The sequence below is a fragment of the Ranitomeya variabilis genome, chromosome 4 (genome assembly GCF_051348905.1).
Source record: "Ranitomeya variabilis isolate aRanVar5 chromosome 4, aRanVar5.hap1, whole genome shotgun sequence".
Lineage (NCBI taxonomy): Eukaryota > Metazoa > Chordata > Amphibia > Anura > Dendrobatidae > Ranitomeya > Ranitomeya variabilis.
Genome location: NC_135235.1, coordinates 763,069,002 through 763,090,988, shown reverse-complemented (window position 1 = coordinate 763,090,988; position 21,987 = coordinate 763,069,002). Strand labels below are relative to the sequence as shown.

The window sequence follows — 21,987 nt, the reverse complement described above, 5'->3', positions numbered from 1 at the left end:
GCACGGAGACGTATTGAGGCCATAGGAATGTATGGCAATCACAGGCATGACTGTGATGTGACAGTGTCCGGCTTTGTGGTGAATGGCCGGTATGTGTCGCAGAGGAGGATGTCTTCTGTGCTGTGAGCTTCACTTGATATGGGGAGCTGCTCCCTGCAAAGCAACCCGGAGTATTTTGTCTTTGGTGCACATGAGCACTAAGATGTCGGTTTGTGCATCTGGGTCTGGGTTGCGGGTAGCTATGAGAGATGGGAAGATCTGGCTACCCACATACCTCACCTCTGGGTGCTGACTGTTCCCCTTTTTTTCCTATTGAGCAGTGCGGGTGTTTGAGGACCTGCAGTGATGTCAGGATCACATGACAAGCCCATGTGATCCATACCTCACCTGTGGGAGTGGTTAGAGGTACATAATGTGACCAGGGTGTGGGTCATATATTCCTGTGGTTTCCTATGTTTGGATCTGAATGGTCCAAGAGCCAGGTCCTGGTAGAAACCTCTGTTTTGGGGGTGATGTCTCCCTGAAGAGCACGTGGTGGGACTTTGCTACTGGTGGCCTGGGTGTTGGACGGTCCCAGCCGGGGACGAATATCCTGAAAAGCACCCTGACAGGCCACCTGTGGGAGGAAAGGCCTGGGTGTTGGGAGGTCCAGAGTGTGGACCGGATCCCTCAGGAGCACCTGGTGAGGCTGTGATCCTAACATGACCCATGTGGTACTGCGAGTGAAAAACCTGCAACGCTGACAAGCAGGTAATACCAGACTTTGTGTGTTTGGCTCCAGAGCGAGCCGGAGTATTGGACTCGACCAAAAGTGTATGGTCACAGTCCGGATAGAACAGAGCCACGCTATGAACATTGTCACTTTGTTTTGCCATACTATGAAGGCTGTTACTTTGTGTTTTGTGTCACTGGTGTTTATGGAGTAATAAACCCAGGTGAATCTTTCAAGAGGAAAAAACGTCTTGCTTTGTGTTATATCGCTGCCAAGCGAGTATTCCCCTACTCATTAGTAAGCACAATCTTACACATGTGAAAAGTATAAAATGTGTCTTCTGCCTTTTCCATGTTTTTTTTCTTTTTACAAGAATTGTTGCAGCCAATTTTCTTTAGAAACATTTCAATATCTTTTTTTTCTGGTATTTTTCTTGTAATATAGGAAAGCCTAAAGCCAGAAACAAACCTCATAAATCACAGTACATGGAGACCTTGAGATCAGATCATTTCTGTCCGCGTTGATTGTGGAAACAAAAAAGCTTTTATAAAAGCCTCAAACTTCTGTGTGTGTGAATCAGACCTGACATCTAACATGATAGAAGACTACAGTGCGGGGAAGACGGGAAACCTTCATATAGACGGCCGGTGTAGACGGTCTCTACAATATCGGATCCTCCCAGTGAAGATCTTCTATAGAAGAGAATTTTCCTGATTTACCCATCAAAGATGGATATGGACAGAGATAAGATGGCGGAGAGGATATTACACCTCACCCTAGAGATCCTCTTCCGGCTTACTGGAGAGGTGAGAGATTCTGATGACGTCACATTACATTATTCTTATCTATGACAATAACAGATGGACAGAACTGGAGAGGTGAGGACTCTGGAAATGTCTGTAGTGAGATTTATTAATGTGTCTCTCCATTACCAGGATTACACAGTGGTGAAGAAGACCTCTAATGATCGCTGTCAGGACCCTGTGTCTGAGGGATGGGGAAGACCCCTGAGCCCAATCACGGGACCTCCACCTCACCGCCTGATCCATGAGGACATCAATGACCAGAAGATCCTAGAACTCCTCTACAAGATGATTGAGCTGCTGACTGGAGAGGTGACACTGCTGGGAATGCTGGGACATTATACAGTAACACTATGAAGGGATCAGAAGGATGATGGTATCGTTGAATGTGTCAGGTTCCTATAAGGTGTCAGGATGTCACCATCTATTTCTCCATGGAGGAGTGGGAGTATTTAGAAGGACACAGAGATCTGTACAAGAACGTCATAATGGAGGTTCCCCAGCCCCTCACATCTCCTGGTAATAGGGTTAAATATATACAGCCTATAATTATCTGTATTTAAATAATTCAGCCCCTGTATGTGTTTCCTCCAGATCTATCCAGTAAGAGGACAACACCAGAGAGATGTCCCCGTCCTCTTCTTCCAACCAAGAAGATCCCAATGCTCCTCAGGATAGCCAGGTAGATGGACAGAAGGTGTCATGAGATGTCCCATATTATGTGTAGGCACCGGTGAAGGTCTTGTGCTCAGTCTTGTTTTATCCACTAGTATTATATGTTTTATACTTATGTAATGAGGACGGTGGAGATGGCAGGATTAGAGCTGATCATAGATGTGACTTCTCCATCTGTCGGTGACTTTTACAATATTTGTTTCAGGGTGATGATCTGACCCATATTAATACTACAGAGACATATGTGAGGGGGGATGAGCGGTGTAAAGAGGAGATTCCTACATATGGCTACCCAGGTGAGTAGTGACCACTAAATGCAGAGAGGTCACAGATTCTTCTCATCACCGGCTGTGGCTGCTTTATCGGTGGTGTAGTCTGGCCGTACTACCATGATCACCATTTTGCCTCTAGACCACAACATTCTCCTCCACCCAAAACTGTTCAAATACCTTTGGTCATTGAAAGCCCTTTTCTATAGAACTTACAACCTGGTAGATCCACCTACCCCCTGGGTTTAGGAGACGCTGTTACCTGCCCAGATCTGTGAACTACAAAGCCAAATGACAGCGTACGTAGAATGTGCTGACAAGATAGAAAATCACTTGAAGAAAAATATTATGATGGGCCTGTAAGAGAAAGCGGAGGGTAGTGATGCTGTTGGCTTCCTAGAACCCTGAGATCTTATCGGATGAATCTCCCTTCTCTCCCTTCTGTGCTGCTGAATGTGATCATATGGTCCCTACAAGACCAGGTCCAGTCTTTCTGGCCAAACTTCACTTTTATGATGGACAACATTAAATGTGCAGTGAGGCCAAGTGTGAATTTCTGGACAATAACAGAGTTTCCCTTTATCCTGACTTTTCAATTTGTATTAAAACCGACTAACTTCAAGGAGGACTGTGATAATCTACATACACACATCACACCGGTGCCATGATCTATCTCTGAGCTGTGCGTGGCTGATGGCTGTAATATACATTTATTCCCGCCTGCAGGAGATGTGTTGGCTCCAGCCCTGGTTTCATGGGTTCACTCCACATCATAAATTACATTGTTTTTGATGCTAAGAAATTCAGATCACTGCACAATCTCTCCTGAAATGGGGAGCAATATTATTTTCTCTAATCTTCTGGTCAGGATTCATAGTAGCTCCAATGGTCCACCATAAATGAATGCAACTCTGGTTTACTGTTGTGTAATCTGTATTTGTAGTTTTCAGTTAATGAGATTCTCGTGCTCTGGGGCGTGGCTGTATGTGGTGCTCTGGGGCGGGGCTGTGGGCGGGGCTTTATGTGGTGCTCTGATTACATATTCATCTTTATTGGCTTATGACCGGTTGCTGATCCCTCACTGACCTGCCCCCATTTGTATATAATGCATATAATAGTGTTGATATTATTGTTGATCATGCCTATAATATTGTGGCGATTGGGACTTGGTGGCTTAGAAAAAAAATTACATCCAGCAAAATGACACCAGCGCGCCTGTCCAGTAGCATCTATCTCTTACTTGTAGACTCTACTGTGCAGGCGCCGCCATCGACCTTATGACCTGTCATAAGCCAATACACATGCATATGTAATCAGAGCACCACATACAGACCCGCCCACAGCCCCGCCCCAGAGAACGAGAATCTCATTAACTGAAAACTACAAATACAGAATACAAAGCAACAACCATAAGACAGATTTCATCACCAGGTATCAGTGTAATCAGTATAACGGCACCGACCTGACAGTGTCTGTAGTCACTGAGCACAATCCTGCTGACAGGTTCCCTTTAAGACATCTCCGCTCTGCACTATTATACACAGTTCTCTATAAATGTGTAATATTTCTTCTTGAAACTCATCTGACAGAAAATCTTGGAGCTTCCGATAGTTTAGATTGTGAAGTCACCGAGCCCCGTGCTCTAATTACCCCAGAGAGGTTTCACCACTAGCTCCTCATTTATTACTGATGGAGACTGTTCAGTTTGAGCATTTCAGTAGATGTTATTGTCTATAGTCAGTTTTTGATTACAGTAGTGTCCAGAATCCTCTGATTTATCCTCTTCCTGCAGCCAGTTTTCTGTTCTTAATCAGGCCCCATTTTTACAATCTGACGTGTGTCACTTTATGTGGTGATAACTTTGGAATTATTCACAAAGGATAATAGAAAACAAATGGATTTTACAAATTATTTTCCAACTTTTCGCAAAACCCTACATACGATTGTACACTACTCTCTGGGCACATGGCAGTGTTCAGAAGGGAAGGAGCGCCATTTAGCTGTTTGAGTGCAGATCTAGCTGGAATAGTTTGCAGACACAATGTATTGGGAGCACTGTTCGTGGTCAACTGGCAGCTCCAAAGATCTCCACCATGAACATGCTTGGCACTATCTTCTCTGCTTTCCATATCCCAAGGATTGCCTTGCTCATCGTCCTTTAACACCATTACATGGATCTGGACTTACACTGGGACCCCTAGGCTTGGACCATGCTTTTACCTGCTATTCTGTCATGTTAGATGGCAAGAAGAATAGTCAGGTAGCTGGGTCAGAACCAGAAGGACAGAATCAGAAGACACAAGAGTAGTCAGTAAATGGGCCACGGTCACAACAGGAAACAAATACACAAGCCGCAAGCTGAGCACAGAGGACTGAACCAGAGGAGGACAACGCTGTTTCTGGCAGATTCCATGTGCTTTGAGTAGTGATGAGCTAGTATACTCGTTGCTCGGGTTTTCCAGAGCATGCTCAGGTGGTCTCCGAGTATTTGTGACTGCTCGGAGATTTAGTTTTTGTTGACTCAGCTGCATGATTTACGGCTGTTATCCAGCCTGAGTGCATGTGGGGGTTGCCTGATTGCTAGGGAATCCCCAGATGTAATCAAGCTGTCTAGTAGCCGTAAATCATACAGCTGTAGCAAGGAAAACTAAATATCTGAGCAGTCACAAATACTCAGAGACCACCCGAGCGAGCTCGGGAAAACCTGAGCAACGAACATACTCGCTCATCACTAGCTTTGAGCTTTAGTAGGGTATGGTACTTTCCAATTGGCTGAAGTAGAGAATAGATTACTCCAGCTGGACAGCAGGAACAGATCCCAGATGAGATTGGACACACCATATACAGAAGCCCTAATATGACTAAATGACAGAAATCCAGAATAGTCGAAATCCTCATAAAGTGATTCCATTTTATCAATTAATTCACTGAGGGTTATAATCTATACATATGTGGTCAAAATTGTTGGCACCCCACGTTTAATGACAGAAAAACCCACAATGGTCACAGAAATAACATGAATTTGACAAATGTAATAAGAAATAAAAGATCTATGAAAATGAACAAATGAAAGTCAAACACTGCATTTCAGCCATGCTTCTGCAGCACCCCAGGTGACCTGTTACTGCAGTGATGTTGCTTTTCCTTCGGGGAAGGTAATGTCATGCTCATAGGCAATGGGATTCTCTACACCAGGAAAGGCACCCACGCACAACACATTCTGAATCCAGGCCAGAAGGGGGAGCTTAGGACCCAAATTCAGGGTAGCTTCCCTAAACTATATGTATTCTGGCCTGGAGGAGTTAGGTCAGTCTGAGAGGAACACTGAAGTTGAAGGACGTCTGCAACTGAGTGCAGACAGAGAGGCCTAGCAGCCAAGAAGGAGCTGCAGCCTCAGGGAAGAAATAACTTGGAAGGGTTAGAAGTGGAGTGCCTAGAGAGGAACAGAGCACAGGAGAGGAACAGGGCTCAGCCGGGGAACAGCGGAAGGACACCCTCAGAGCCAGCGCACCAGCTGGGAACCGGGAGCCCGAGGCTTTTGTGGGACTCTAAGACATGGAGCAGAACCAGAGGGCAGGACACTACACTTTACCTGCACGCACCACACCTGAGACGCAGCAGCACCTAAGGAGCACGGGGCATGTTAGAGTCCCAGTAAAAAGGCTGTGTGCACACGTTCAGGATTTTTCGTGTTTTTTCGCTATAAAAACGCTTAAACGCATTCATATGCATCCCATCATTTATAATGCATTCTGCAATTTTTGTGCATATGTTGCATTTTTTTCCCGCAAAAAAAACGCATTGCGGTAAAAAACGCAGCATGTTCATTAATTTTGTAGATTTTTTGCAGATTTCCCACTATATTATTGCATTGGCAACCTCCAGAAAAAAAACATGAAAAATCAGCGAAAAAAAAAATGTCTGGTTTTGTTCAGGAAATTTCTGCAAGAAATCCTGACATGTGCACATAGCCTTGAGGACAGTTTAACCCCTTTCTTCCATCGGATGGAATAGTACGTCCAATGGCAGGTCCCCTGCTTCGATGTGGGCTCCGGCGGTGAGCCCGCATGAAAGCCCGGACATTTCACCTGTTTTGAACAGTTGACATGTGAGTGCAATATGCGCGAGCAGAATCGCGATCCACCAGCGCCTATTAATTAGTTAAATGCCACTGTCAAACTCTAAAAGCGGCATTTAAAAAGCGCTTCCAGCCATCACGCCTGAAATGTGCTCACTGCTGACCACCATCACGTGATTGAGGGTCAGTGGTGCGTCAGCATGACAACCAGAGGTCTCCTGGATACCTCTACAGTTGTTGATGCCGTATTGCTATGAGCGCCACCCTATGGTCGGCGCTCATAGCAATACTGTAATTGTGCCACATAGGAGCGATCTGATCATCGCTCCTATGTAACAGAGCCGATCACGTTATGGTTATGCCAGATTCTAGTCTCCCATGGAGGCTATTGAAGCATTGCAAAAGTAAAAAAAAATATTTTTAAAAATATGAAAAAAAAAAAATATATGAAAGTTTAAATCACCCCCTTTCTCCCCATCCAAAATAAAACATAAAAAAATCAAACCTACACATATTTGGTATCACCGCGTTCAGAATCGCTCGATCTATCAATAAGACAAAAGATTAACCTGGTCGCTAAACAGCGTAGCAAGGAAAATTCAAAACTCCAGAATTACGTTTTTTTGTCGCCGTGACATTGCATTAAAATTTAATAATGGGCGATCAAAATAACATATCTGCAAAAAAGTGGTATCACTAAAAACATCAACTCCTCACACAAAAAATAAACAAACAAAAAACTAGTGAAAGATTTCACTTTTTTGAAATTTCACTGCACTTGGATTTTGTATCCCAGTTTTCTAGTACACGACATGGTAAAACCAATGGTGTTGTTCAAAAGTACAACTCGTCCCGCAAACAATATGCCCTCACATGGCCATATTGATGGAAAAATAAAAAAGTTATGGCTCTTGGAAGAAGGGGAAATGCAAAACTGAAAAAAGCTCTGGAGGTTAAAGGGTTAAGTAGAAGTGCTCAAAAATCTAAAAGGATACTTTACTAAAAAATAATTGTTTTTTTATCTTAGCAGATGACTGTACCAGGAGATCAGAGGGACAGCTGACATCTTCAATTTTTAAATCTGATGATCTTGAGATCCTACAAGATACAACTGAAGTGATTGCTGTTACTCCAGATATATCCTCATCCATTAACAGCAAAGATCTGTCATCTGATCTTATGAAACAGGTCTCATCTTCTGATTCATTACCGACTACTAAGGAAAATCAAAGTCACAAAAGAGCCATTAAAAAACAAACTGCTCCTAAAGCAAAGAAGCCTTTTTCCTGTTCAGAATGTGGGAAATGTTTTATCCGGAAATGGAATCTTGATGAACACCAAAGAACCCACACAGGGGAGAAGCATTTTTCCTGTTCAGAATGTGGGGAATGTTTTAAATGGAAAGCGCTTCTTGTTAGACATCAGAGCAGTCACACAGGGGAGAAGCCTTTTACATTTTCTTAATGTGGGAAATATTTTACTTATAAACTTATGAAGTACCGTATATACTCGAGTATAAGCCGACCCCCCTAATTTTGCCACAAAAAACTGGGAAAACTTATTGACTCGAGTATAAGCCTAGGGTGGAAAATGCAGCAGGTACCGGTGAATTTCAAAATTAGAAATAGATACTCCATACCATTCATTATGGCCCCATAGATGCTCCACATAAAGCTGTGCCACATATAATGCTCTGCACCGTTCATTATGGCCCCATAGATACTCCACATAAAGCTGTGCCATATATACAATGCTCTGCACCGTTGCCCCACAGATAGCTCTGCCATATATATAATGCTCTGCACCGTTGCCCCATAGCTGTGCCATATAGTGCTCTGCACCGTTGCCCCATAGCTCTGCCATATAGTGCTCTGCACAGTTGCCTCATATCTGTGCCATATAGTGCTCTGCACCGTTGCCCCATAGCTGTGCCATATAGTGCTCTGCACCGTTGCCCCATAGCTGTGCCATATAGTGCTCTGCACCGTTGCCCCATAGCTCTGCCATATAGTGCTCTGCACCGTTGCCCCATAGCTCTGCCATATAGTGCTCTGCAGTTGCCTCATATCTGTGCCATATAGTGCTCTGCACCGTTGCCCCATAGCTGTGCCATATAGTGCTCTGCACCGTTGCCCCATAGCTGTGCCATATATATATAATGCTCTGCACCGTTGCCCCATAGCTCTGCCATATAATGCTCTGCACCGTTGCCCCATAGCTGTGCCATATAGTGCTCTGCACCGTTGCCCCATAGCTGTGCCATAGTGCTCTGCACCGTTGCCCCATAGCTGTGCCATATAGTGCTCTGCACCGTTGCCCCATAGCTGTGCCATATAGTGCTCTGCACCGTTGCACCATAGCTCTGCCATATAGTGCTCTGCACCATTGCCCCATAGCTGTGCCATATAGTGCTCTGCACCGTTGCCCCATAGCTGTGCCATATAGTGCTCTGCACCGTTGCCCCATAGCTGTGCCATATAGTGCTCTGCACCGTTGCCCCATAGCTCTGCCATATAGTGCTCTGCACCATTGCCCCATAGCTGTGCCATATAGTGCTCTGCACCATTGCCCCATAGATGCTCCACATAAAAAACACATACTCACCTCTCTTGCTTGCAGCTCCTCGGCGCCATCTTCCCGACGTCTCTCCGCACTGACTGATCAGGCAGAGGGCGGCGCGCACACTATATGCGTCATCGCGCCCTCTGCCTGAACAGTCAGTGCGGAGAGACGCCGGGAAGATGGCGCGACGCCCGGCGTGTGGAACGAGGACAGGTGAATATGACATACAGGTCCTTCTCAAAAAATTAGCATATAGTGTTAAATTTCATTATTTACCATAATGTAATGATTACAATTAAACTTTCATATATTATAGATTCATTATCCATCAACTGAAATTTGTCAGGTCTTTTATTGTTTTAATACTGATGATTTTGGCCTACAACTCCTGATAACCCAAAAAACCTGTCTCAATAAATTAGCATATTTCAACCGTCCAATCAAATAAAAGTGTTTTTTAATAACAAACAAAAAAACCATCAAATAATAATGTTCAGTTATGCACTCAATACTTGGTCGGGAATCCTTTGGCAGAAATGACTGCTTCAATGCGGCGTGGCATGGAGGCAATCAGCCTGTGACACTGCTGAGATGTTATGGAGGCCCAGGATGCTTCAATAGCGGCCTTAAGCTCATCCAGAGTGTTGGGTCTTGCGTCTCTCAACTTTCTCTTCACAATATCCCACAGATTCTCTATGGGGTTCAGGTCAGGAGAGTTGGCAGGCCAATTGAGCACAGTAATACCATGGTCAGTAAACCATTTACCAGTGGTTTTGGCACTGTGAGCAGGTGCCAGGAAGCATGAAGTGCTCCATAATCTCCTGATAGCTAGCTGCATTGACCCTGCCCTTGATGAAACACAGTGGACCAACACCAGCAGCTGACATGGCACCCCACACCATCACTGACTGTGGGTACTTGACACTGGACTTCAGGCATTTTGGCATTTCCTTCTCCCCAGTCTTCCTCCAGACTCTGGCACCTTGATTTCCGAATGACATGCAAAATTTGCTTTCATCAGAAAAAAGTACTTGGGACCACTTAGCAACAGTCCAGTGCTGCTTCTCTGTAGCCCAGGTCAGGCGCTGTTTATGGTTCAAAAGTGGCTTTACCTGGGGAATGCGGCACCTGTAGCCCATTTCCTGCACACGCCTGTGCACGGTGGCTCTGGATGTTTCCACACCAGACTCAGTCCACTGCTTCCTCAGGTTCCCCAAGGTCTGGAATCGGTCCTTCTCCACAATCTTCCTCAGGGTCCGGTCACCTCTTCTCGTTGTACAGCGTTTTCTGCCACATTGTTTCCTTCCAACAGACTTACCATTGAGGTGCCTTGATACAGCACTCTGGGAACAGCCTATTTGTTGAGAAATTTCTTTCTGGGTCTTACCCTCTTGCTTGAGGGTGTCAATGATGGTCTTCTTGACATCTGTCAGGTCGCTAGTCTTACCCATGATGGGGGTTTTGAGTAATGAACCAGGCAGGGAGTTTATAAAAGCCTCAGGTATCTTTTGCATGTGTTTAGAGTTAATTAGTTGATTCAGAAGATTAGGGTAATAGGTCGTTTAGAGAACCTTTTCTTGATATGCTAATTTATTGAGACAGGTTTTTTGGGTTATCAGGAGTTGTATGCCAAAATCATCAGTATTAAAACAATAAAAGACCTGACAAATTTCAGTTGGTGGATAATGAATCTATAATATATGAAAGTTTAATTGTAATCATTACATTATGGTAAATAATGAAATTTAACACTATATGCTAATTTTTTGAGAAGGACCTGTACTGTGCACAGGTCCTATCCAGGATGCTAATAAATGTCTCCCATTTTCTTTGTGTATTTTTGTGTCTCAGGATATCGTCCCAGTTAATTGCACCAAGATCCTCTCTCATCCGTTGGAAATTTGCCCTCCTGAAGTTTAGTGTCCTTGTCACCCCCCTACTACCCATCTTATTAAAGGTTACATGAAAACTTATTATTTTGTGATCACTATTCCCCAAGTGACCCCTAACCCTTATATTTGATATGCGGTCTGGCCTGTTGGTTAATATTAGGTCTAGCAGTGCCCCCTTCCTTGTTGGGTCCTGAACCAGTTGTGAAAGGTAATTGTCTCTCATAGTTGTCAAAAACCGATTACCTTTGCTGGAACTGCAGGTTTCTGTTCCCCAATCTATTTCAGGGTAGTTGAAGTCCCCCATAATAATGACTTCTCCTTGAGTCGCAGCTTCATCTATTTGCTTTGCGAGGATATTCTCCATTGCTTCCATTAGTTTTGGAGATTTATAACAAACCCCTATCAGTAATTTATTATTTTTCCCCCTCCCCTTATCTCCACCCACAGGGACTCTACATTTTCATTAGATTCACCTATATTATCACGCAGGATGGGTTTTAAGGCAGATTTTACATATAGACACACCCCTCCCCCTCGCTTATCTGTACGGTCATTTCTGAACAGGCTATAGCCCTGCAAGTTAACAGCCCAGTCATGGCTCTCATCCAGCCACGTCTCAGATATCCCCACCATGTCGTAATTATGCTCCAACAACATTAGTTCTAATTCATCCATTTTGTTGGCGAGGCTTCTGGCATTAGTATACATGCACTTGATGTTACTCTCTGTACCTCTATTCTTTCTTAAATTACTAACTGTTCTAACCCCACCCCCCATGCCACCGCCACCCCCAACTTCCTTATTTGTGCCCAGGTCTCTATCTGCACTATCTTCCCCTCCTATAAAATGAATACCCTCCCCCCCATTCCCTAGTTTAAACACTCCTCCAACCTTCTAACCATTTTCTCCCCCAGCACAGCTGCACCTTCCCCATTGAGGTGCAGCCCGTCCCTAGCGTAGAGCCTGTAGCCCACTGAGAAGTCGGCCCAGTTCTGCAGGAACCCAAACCTCTCCTTCCTACACCAATTCCTGAGCCACTTATTAACCTCCCTAATCTCCCATTGCCTCTCTGGCGCGGCACGTGGTACAGGCAGTATTTCGGAAAATACCACGTTGGAGGTCCTTGCTTTCAGCTTGCAGCCTAATTCCCTGAAATCATCTTTAAGGACCTTCCACCTACCTCTAACTTTGTCATTTGTGCCAATGTGCACCATGACCGCTGGGTCCTCACCAGCCCCTCCCAGTAATCTGTCCACCCGATCAGCGATGTGTCGGACTCGAGCGCCAGGTAGGCAGCACACCGTCCGACGATCCCTGTCTTTGTGACAGATTGCCCTATCTGTTCCCCTAATAATTGAGTCCCCCACTACCAGCACCTGTCTGGCCTGCCCTGCTCTCCTATTTCCCTTATAATCCCAATGTCCATTTTATAGTCAATGTAGCTTACCAAGGAGAGAGGGGGGGGGGGGGGGGGGGGGAATGGAGCAAGGTCATAGGAGGCAGGGTTGCTGCTGAAGGAAGTTAGCGGGGGCACAATGCTGCAGGCTCGAGGATGGAGCGCGTCACCGGCATGAGGCAAGCGCCATTAATCTCCCACCAGTGGAAGTGATGGGGCTTAATGAAAATGTCTGCAGAGAGCAGATAAGGCTGGGTTCACATTGCGTTATGGCTCTACGCTTAACAGACTACGTTACACCACGGCATAACGTAGTCCGTTAACGCCGCCATAGACTGCAATGTCGGACGCATCGCTAGCGCACGCCCACAATGGGCGTGCGCTAGCGATGTGCCGTCATTTGAGTGACGGACCCGAGTCGCGGGCTGCAGCGTTTCTGGGTCCGTCACTGCTAGCGCAGATGGAGCTAGCAGATGCTCCATCTGCGCTAGCGCTGTGCAAATTTCGGCACTTGCATTAGCACAGTCCGTTCAACATATGCGTTGAACGGACTGCACTAATGCAATGTGAACCTAGCCTTACTCTATCTGTGAGTGCACTGCCTATGCACAAATTTACTAAAAGAGGTTTTCCCACGAACGAAAGTTAATTTTAAAAATTGTGTGTGTCTGACTGTGTATGGAACATACCACAGCTACTGGGCAGGGGAGGAAGCAAAAGACAAATACTGACATTAAAAGCAGGAGATCGCAGGGGATTAATTTTGGGAGTTAAAATATTGTTTAAAAACAGTCAGTGAAATATTTTACCCCACAAAATGAATCCTCTGTGATCCCCTGCTGTAATATCTGCATTGTCTTTGGCTTCCTCCCCTGCCCAAGAGCTGTGGTATGTTCCATACACGCTCAGACACACAATTTTTAAAATTAACTTTCGTTCGTGTGAAAACCCCTTTAAGACCATTCCTTTGACTGCCTGAAAATCAATGGCACCAACCTCGTGCTGCCGGCACACACCCTCCTCCCAGCCTCAGACATGCAGCACTGCCCAAAGTTGCACTCGCCAACTTTCTTCAGCAGAAACCCTGCATCCTGTGACAGATACACCACGCCCCAGCTAAGGAATACCTGGATTATAAAATGCACCCCCCCACACACTTTAAAAAAAAAAAAAAAAAAAAAAAAAATTCAAAACGCTGAAAAGAAAAAGTAAACATAGATGCAATCGTCAAGCTAGAATGCAATTCATGCTGACTTTTGCATAGCATGAGTCATATGACATTACTTTTAACTTAAACAACTTTTGTTTTTTATAATTATAAAAGGATACCTTGTTTTTGTCTGTCTCATTCGAAATATTTTCATCGTCAGTTGTCTCGGTACCCACTCCATCAGGTGAAATAGAGACCTTGACCTGATTATCAGTAATTTCAGTTTCCTATAAGAAAATTGATGTTTAAAAAAAAAAAAAAAAAAAAAAAAAAAAAAAGGGTGGTGTCAAACACCCCCAAAGGAAAAAAAAAATAAAAAAAATACCTTACTGGTTTCTACATCCACTTCTTTACAATCAACGGCTTGTCCCAACTGCAAACCAGAGCTGTTTTCAGCCATTTCAATTGTGCCTATAGTGAATTATAATAAAAAATAAAATAAAATTAGGTTGATGTGACAAAGGATAACATCTACATGAAATCTGTAGGTCACCTATACTTGTGTAAGTTGACTTCATGTCCTTTCAGTTGTATCTGCAATACCTTGTCACAACAGAAGTACAGAGAGCGTCTCCTGCCTTCCAAACACACTGGTGTCACTGGTCGTTCAGTGGATGGAGCCAAGCATTAGTTGGAAGGTTTACAGAGGGCAGCCAGATAAGAAATGCAGTAAAGGTACCTTCACACTGAGCAACTTTAGAACGATAGCGATCCGTGACGTTGCAGCGTCCTGGCTAGTGATATCATTGTGTTTGACATGCAGCAGCGATCTGGATCCTGCTGTGACATCGTTGGTCGGATCAGAAAGTCCAGAACTTTATTTCGTTGCTGGACCTCCCGCAGACATCGCTGAATCGGCGTGTGTGACGCCGATCCAGCGATGTCTTCACTTGTAACCAGGGTAAACATCGGGTTTACCCTGGTTACAATTGTAAATGTAAAAAAACCCAAACACTACATACTTACATTCCGGTGTCTGTCGCGTCCCCCGGCGTCCGCTTCCCTGCACTCCTCCTGCATCCTGTGTCAGCGCCGGCCGGCCGTAAAGCACAGCACAGCGGTGACGTCACCGCTGTGCTTTACGGCCGGCGCTTACACAGTGCAGGGAAGCGGACGCCGGGGGACGCGACAGACACCGGAATATAAGTATGTAGTGTTTTTTTTTTACATTTACACTGGTAACCAGGGTGAACATCGGGTTACTAAGCGCGGCCCTGCGCTTAGTAACCCGATGTTTAACCTGGTTACCCAGGGACTTTGGCATCGTTGGTCGCTGGAGAGCTGTCTGTGTGACAGCTCTCCAGCGACCACACAACGACTAAACAGCGACGCTGCAGCGATTGGCATCGTTGTCTATATCGCTGCAGCGTCGCTTAATGTGACGGTACCTTAAGACTGCAGTCACACTAGCAGTATTTGGTATCAGTATTTCTCAGCCAAAACCAGGAGTGGGTGATAAATGCAGAAGTGGTGCAGATGTTTCTATTATATTTTTCCTCTATTTGTTCCACTCCTGGTTTTGGCTACAAATACTGATGTAAAATACTGACCAAATACTGCTAGTGTGACGGCAGCCTAATAGTGACGCAACAATAGTTTTTGTGTTGTTGAACCACCATGTTACTATCTATCTATATATAATCTTCTAAGGTCCACTTCCATCTGATTCTCACGGAAATCCTGCGACAGGCAGGCAGCGACAGGCACAGTTCGGCCGCGAATTGGCCCTTCCATACTTCCCTCCAGTCAGCGCCCACATAGCGTTTTAGCAGTCCGTTAGACTGCGTTACACCTCGGCATAACGGTGCCTATGCAGCATAAATAGTAAACACGTATGTTGTATGTTAAAAATAATAATTGAAAAAAAATTATATTCTCACCTTCCAGCGGCAGCCTTTCCCGCTCCTTGCGATGCTCCGGTCCCAAGATTGCATTGCGGCAATGACCCCAGATGATGTAGAGGTCTCGCGAGACCGCTACATCATCACGGGTTACTTACGCAAAGCATCACTGGGTACGAACCTGGCAAGAGCATCGCTAAAGACCTTGGCTTGATCAGGGGGCCACCGGAAGGTGAGTATATAGCCTTTATTTAAATTATTATTTATTTATTTTTTTTAACAGGGATATGGTGCCCACATTGCTATATACTCCGTGGGCTGTTTTATACTGCGTTGGCTGTGCTATATACTACGTGGGCTGTGCTATATACACTTGCGTCCATATATACTTGGACAGCGACATTTTTATAATTTTGGTTCTAGACATTACCACAATGAATTTTAAACAAAACCATTCAGATGCAGTTGAAGTTCAGACTTTCAGCTTTCATTTGAGGGTATCCACATTAAAATTGGATGAAGGGTTTAGGAGTTTCAGCTCCTTAACATGTGCCACCCTGTTTTTAAGGGTATGTGCACACGTCAGGATTTTTCATCAGGATTTGTAGCCAAAACCAGGAGTGGAACAATTACAGGAAAAGTATAATAGAAACATATGCACCACTTCTGCATTTATCACCCACTCCTGGTTTTGGCTACAAAACCTGATGAAAAATCCTGACAAAATCCTGCACATACCCTAAAGGGACCAAAAGTAATTGGACAATTGACTCCAGGGCTATTTCATGGACAGGTGTAGGCAATCCCTTCGTTATGTCATTCTCAATTAAGCAGGTAAAGGCCTGGAGTTGATTTGAGGTGTGGTGCTTGCATTTGGAAGGTTTTGCGGTTATACACTGTGTGGGCTGTGCTATACGCTACGTGGGCTGTGCTGTACGCTACATGGGATGTGCTATATTTCTCTGCTGTATCTGTGCATCATGAATCGTGGTATGTGTTAAAGAGGGGGGCCCACTGAGACGCTTTTGCCCGGGGCCCTCAAAAACCTGGAGCTGGCCCTGGCTTCACCATCTAGTAACACAAACAACATTATTTACATCCATAGGTAGGCTACACCAGGGCTGTCTGTGACTGCGCTCCAGGCTGTCAAACCTGGAAAAGCAATTGTGCAAAGCAACAAGATCAATATTGCCTAACATCACAGCTGAACCAAAGTTTAGCAGCTCCAGACACCACAGTAGGGGGGAGTTAATTGTTTGGTTTGACGAAATATAGTAGAAGTATAAAGGTACCGTCACATTTAGCGACGCTGCAGCGATCAAGACAACGATGCCGATCGCTGCAGCATCGCTGTGTGGTCGCTGGAGAGCTGTCACACAGACAGCTCTCCAGCGACCAACGATGCCGAAGTCCCCGGGTAACCAGGGTAAACATCGGGTTACTGAGCGCAGGGCCGCGCTTAGTAACCAGATGTTTACCCTGGTTACCAGTGAAGACATAGCTGAATCGGCGTCACACATGCCGATTCAGCGATGTCTACAGGAGATCCAGCAACGAAATAAAGTTCTGGACTTTCTGATCCGACCAACTATGTCACAGCAGGATCCAGATCGCTACTGCTTGTCAAACAACGATATCGCTAGCCAGGACGCTGCAACGTCACAGATCGCTAGCGATATCGTTCAGTGTGACGGTACCTTTAGGCTACGTGCCCACGTTGCAGGAATGCAGTGTAAATGTCTGCAGCATTTCCACAACTCCCTGCCGCGGGTAAAACGCATGCGGAATTCACATGCGTTTTGCCGCCAAACACAAGCGTTTTTAGCTTGCAGAATGCTTGCGTTATCCAAGAGATTTGAATTGGAAAAGTGATTGACAGGTTGGTCACACTTGTTAAGCATAGTGCTTGTCAAGCATGACCAACGTTGTACTATTGATGCTGTATATACAGTATCAATAGTAAAATATAGAATGTAAAAAATTAAAAAAAAAAAAATATAAAATATATATATATATATATATATATATATATATATATATATATATATATATATATATATATATATATATATATATATATATATATATATATATATATATATATTTATTCTCACCTTACGACGGCCCCCGTTCTCCTCAGTAGCGCTCCCGGTACGTTCCATTCCCAGGGATGCATTGCGCGAAGGACCTTTGTGACGTCACGGTCGCGGGACTGCGACGTCATCTCAGTTGATTCTCGCAATGCATCCCTGGGAACGGAAGCCGCTGCGTGCACCGCTGAGAGCCGGAGGGCTCCGGGAGCTAGCAGAAGGTAAGTATATCCTTATTTTTTATTTTAAATTCTTTTTTTTTTTTTTTTTTACATGAATATTGTACACAGGACCTGGAGGAGAGTCTCCTGTCCTCCAGATCCTGGGTACCATCCGCACATGAAGCGCTCACTGTACGCATGGTGGGCATAGCCACATGCGTACAGTGAGCGTTTCAATGGAATCCTATGGTGGCGGAATCGCCGCAATGCCGCAGAAATAATGAACATGCAGTGGAATTTACTGCTATGCGATTCCGCAGCGAGAAAATCCGCAGCATGGGCACAGCAACTGCGGAATCCCATAGGATTGCATGGGAATGCGTATTTTAAGCGTTTTCGCTTAAGCAAAGTACTGCAGTGCGCGCAGGCGCCGGAAAGGTCAGAGAGGCCCGGCGCCTGCGCACTGCAGTACTTTGCTCTGCCCTCAACAGGGCAGAAAAAGTACGCCTGCGCCGGAGCCGCGGCGAAAAGACCCGAAGAGGACGTCATGGAATGAACATGGGAGGCGCCGGAGCGGACCGGAGACACCCATCCGACCAGACCGCAGCGGGACCACCCCTGGGTGAGTATAATCTAACGTCTTTTTCTCCTCTCTCAGGTAACATCGGGGGCTTATCTACAGCATTACAGAATGCTGTAGATAAGCCCCTGATGCCGGTGAGCTTACCTCACCAGCCATTTTGGGGGTGACAGGTGCCCTTTAAGAAATAGGGAAATAAGATTTCTATTTGCCTACTTTGAAAATGCCTTTCCAGATGGCCCTGCTCCCTGGATGAAATGGTTTCAAACTCATTGTGGTAAAAAAAAACAGAGGGGTACCTTTTGCCTTTTTAAGGATACCAACGGCTCTGTGGGAAGCGAGTCATCTTCCTTGACCTCGCGAGTCTGGTTGACTACCAAGATCAGATTGATCACCATGTCCTGAAGCTTTGATGGCCCGGTCAGAGTCTATATCAGAGTCCAACTTAGGGTACCGTCTCACAAAACGATTTACCAACGATCACGACCAGCGATACGACCTGGCCGTGATCGTTGGTAAGTCGTTGTGTGGTCGCTGGGGAGCTGTCACACAGACAGCTCTCCAGCGACCAACGATGCCGAGGACCCCGGGTAAACATCGGGTTACTAAGCGCAGGGCCGCGCTTAGTAACCCGATGTTTACCCTGGTTACCAAAAAAAAAAAAAACAGTACATACTCACATTCCGGTGTCCGTCAGGTCCCTTGCCATCTGCTTCCCGCACTGACTGACTGCCGGCCGTAAAGTGAAAGCAGAGCACAGCTGTGACGTCAGCGCTGTGCTCTGCTCTTACTGTACGGCCGGCACTCAGTCAGTGCGGGAAGCAGACGGCAAGGGACCTGACGGACACCGGAATGTGAGTATGTACTGTTTGTTTTTTTTTTTAATTTACGATGGTAGCCAGGGTAAACATCGGGTTACTAAGCGCGGCCCTGCGCTTAGTAACCCGATGTTTACCCTGGTTACCAGTGAAGACATCACTGAATCCGTGTCACACACACCGATTCAGCGATGTCTGCGGGACCTCAACGATCAAAAAAAGGTCCAGGCCATTCCGACACGACCAGCGATCTCACAGTAGGGGCCTGGTCGCTGCTACGTGTCAAACATAGCGAGATCGCTACTGAGGTCGCTGTTGCGTCACAAAACTTGTGACACAGCAGCGATCTCGCTTAGTGTGACGGGGGCTTTAGTCAGAAGCCTGAGCAGTCTGTGGCTCGAATGATGAAGAGCAATAGACAGATGGCAAGCTGGAAAATGTGGAAGTCCACGGAGAACCAGAAGAGTAACTGGAGGGTGTCCCAGAAAGTTGCCACGGATCTCAGTCTGCCTCCAAAGCCATTTTCTGGAAGTATGGACGCTAGAAGTTGCAGCTTGTGAATGAAGGCAGGCATATGGAAAATGGCAGCCCCCACAGCACACCGCAACCCCCTGCAGTAATAAGAGGGAACACTGCAAGACTGCAAAGTGGCATGACTATGGGGGAGCAGGTCTCGGCGAAGTACATACATACATACATACCCCATGCCCCCTCACACTAGCCCTCTGGATGCCCCTCTACATAACCCATGCCCCATACAACAGCCACAAGGCCCCCTGGATGCCCCCCTCACCTACATACCCTATGCTCCCTCACACTGCAACACAGCCCCCCTGGATACCCCTTTACATACCCCATGCCCCCTCACAACAGCCCCCTGGATGCCCCTCTACACACCCCCTCACAACAGCCAAAAGGCCCCCTGGATGCCTCTTTACATAGCCCCTAACATCATCCACACAGCACCCTGGATGCCCCATGCATGCCCCTCTACATACCCCATGCCTCCTCACAACAGCCACAAAGCACCCTGGATGCCCCTCTACATACCCCATGCCTCCTCACAACAACCCCAAGGCACCCTGGATGCCCCTCTACATACCCCATGCCTCCTCACAACAGCCCCAAGGCACCCTGGATGCCCCTCTACATACCCCATGCCTCCTCACAACAGCCACAAAGCACCCTGGATGCCCCTCTACATACCCCATGCCTCCTCACAACAGCCCCAAGGCACCCTGGATGCCCCTCTACATACCCCATGCCTCCTCACAACAGCCCCAAAGCACCCTGGATGCCCCTCTACACACCCCCTCACAACAGCCAAAAGGCCCCCTGGATGCCTCTTTACATAGCCCCTAACATCATCCACACAGCACCCTGGATGCCCCATGCATGCCCCTCTACATACCCCATGCCTCCTCACAACAGCCACAAAGCACCCTGGATGCCCCTCTACATACCCCATGCCTCCTCACAACAACCCCAAGGCACCCTGGATGCCCCTCTACATACCCCATGCCTCCTCACAACAGCCCCAAGGCACCCTGGATGCCCCTCTACATACCCCATGCCTCCTCACAACAGCCACAAAGCACCCTGGATGCCCCTCTACATACCCCATGCCTCCTCACAACAGCCCCAAGGCACCCTGGATGCCCCTCTACATACCCCATGCCTCCTCACAACAGCCCCAAAGCACCCTGGATGCCCCTCTACATACCCCATGCCTCCTCACAACAGCCCCAAGGCACCCTGGATGCCCCTCTACATACCCCATGCCTCCTCACAACAGCCACAAAGCACCCTGGATGCCCCTCTACATACCCCATGCCTCCTCACAACAGCCCCAAGGCACCCTGGATGCCCCTCTACATACCCCATGCCTCCTCACAACAGCCACAAAGCACCCTGGATGCCCCTCTACATACCCCGTGCCTCCTCACAACAGCCACAAAGCACCCTGGATGCCCCTCTACATACCCCATGCCTCCTCACAACAGCCCCAAGGCACCCTGGATGCCCCTCTACATACCCCATGCCTCCTCACAACAGCCACAAAGCCTCCTGGATGCCCCTCTACATACCCCATGCCTCCTCACAACAGCCCCAAGGCACCCTGGATGCCCCTCTACATACCCCATGCCTCCTCACAACAGCCACAAAGCCTCCTGGATGCCCCTCTACATACCCCATGCCTCCTCACAACAGCCCCAAGGCACCCTGGATGCCCCTCTACATACCCCATGCCTCCTCACAACAGCCACAAAGCACCCTGGATGTCCCTCTACATACCCCATGCCCCCTCACAACAAATCACAACTTCAGAGCCTCACACTTAGGCTACGTTCACACTAGCGTTGTGCGCCGTTGCGTCGGCGACGCAACGCACAACGCATGCAAAAACGCGCCAAAACGCACGCAAAAACGCTGCGTTTTGCGAGGCATGCGTCGTTTTTTGCCGAAAATCGGACGCAAGAAAAATGCAACTTGTTGCGTTTTCTTGATCCGACGCTTGCGGCAAAAAAGACGCATGTGTCGCACAACGCAACAAAAAAAAACGCATGCGTCCCCATGTTAAGTATAGGGGCGCATGACGCATGCGTCGACGCAAACCCGACGCACATTAGCTTAACGCTAATGTGAACGTAGCCTTATTGCTGCATCCTCATTCCCTCGTACAAGGCTCCACAGTGCAGCCCCTCGGTCCTCTCCTCACAATGCTCCATGCTGCAGCCCCTCGGTCCTCTCCTCACAATGCTCCATGCTGCAGCCCCTCGGTCCTCTCCTCACAATGCTCCATGCTGCAGCCCCTCGGTCCTCTCCTCACGCTGCAGCCCCTCGGTCCTCTCCTCACAATGCTCCATGCTGCAGCCCCTCGGTCCTCTCCTCACAATGCT

General features: G+C 46.8%; 1 protein-coding gene across 1 annotated transcript in view; it reads right to left on the bottom strand.

Moving 5' to 3' along the window:
- LOC143767113 (gastrula zinc finger protein XlCGF66.1-like) overlaps positions 1–21,987 on the bottom strand; it is a 43,840-nt gene that overhangs the window by 21,287 nt on the left and 566 nt on the right. The window contains exons 2-3 of the mRNA XM_077255134.1: positions 13,928–14,008; positions 13,717–13,824 (exon numbers count right to left, since the gene is read on the bottom strand). The gene's annotated coding sequence lies outside the window, so the exon portion shown is untranslated. The remainder of the gene's footprint in view (positions 1–13,716; positions 13,825–13,927; positions 14,009–21,987) is intronic.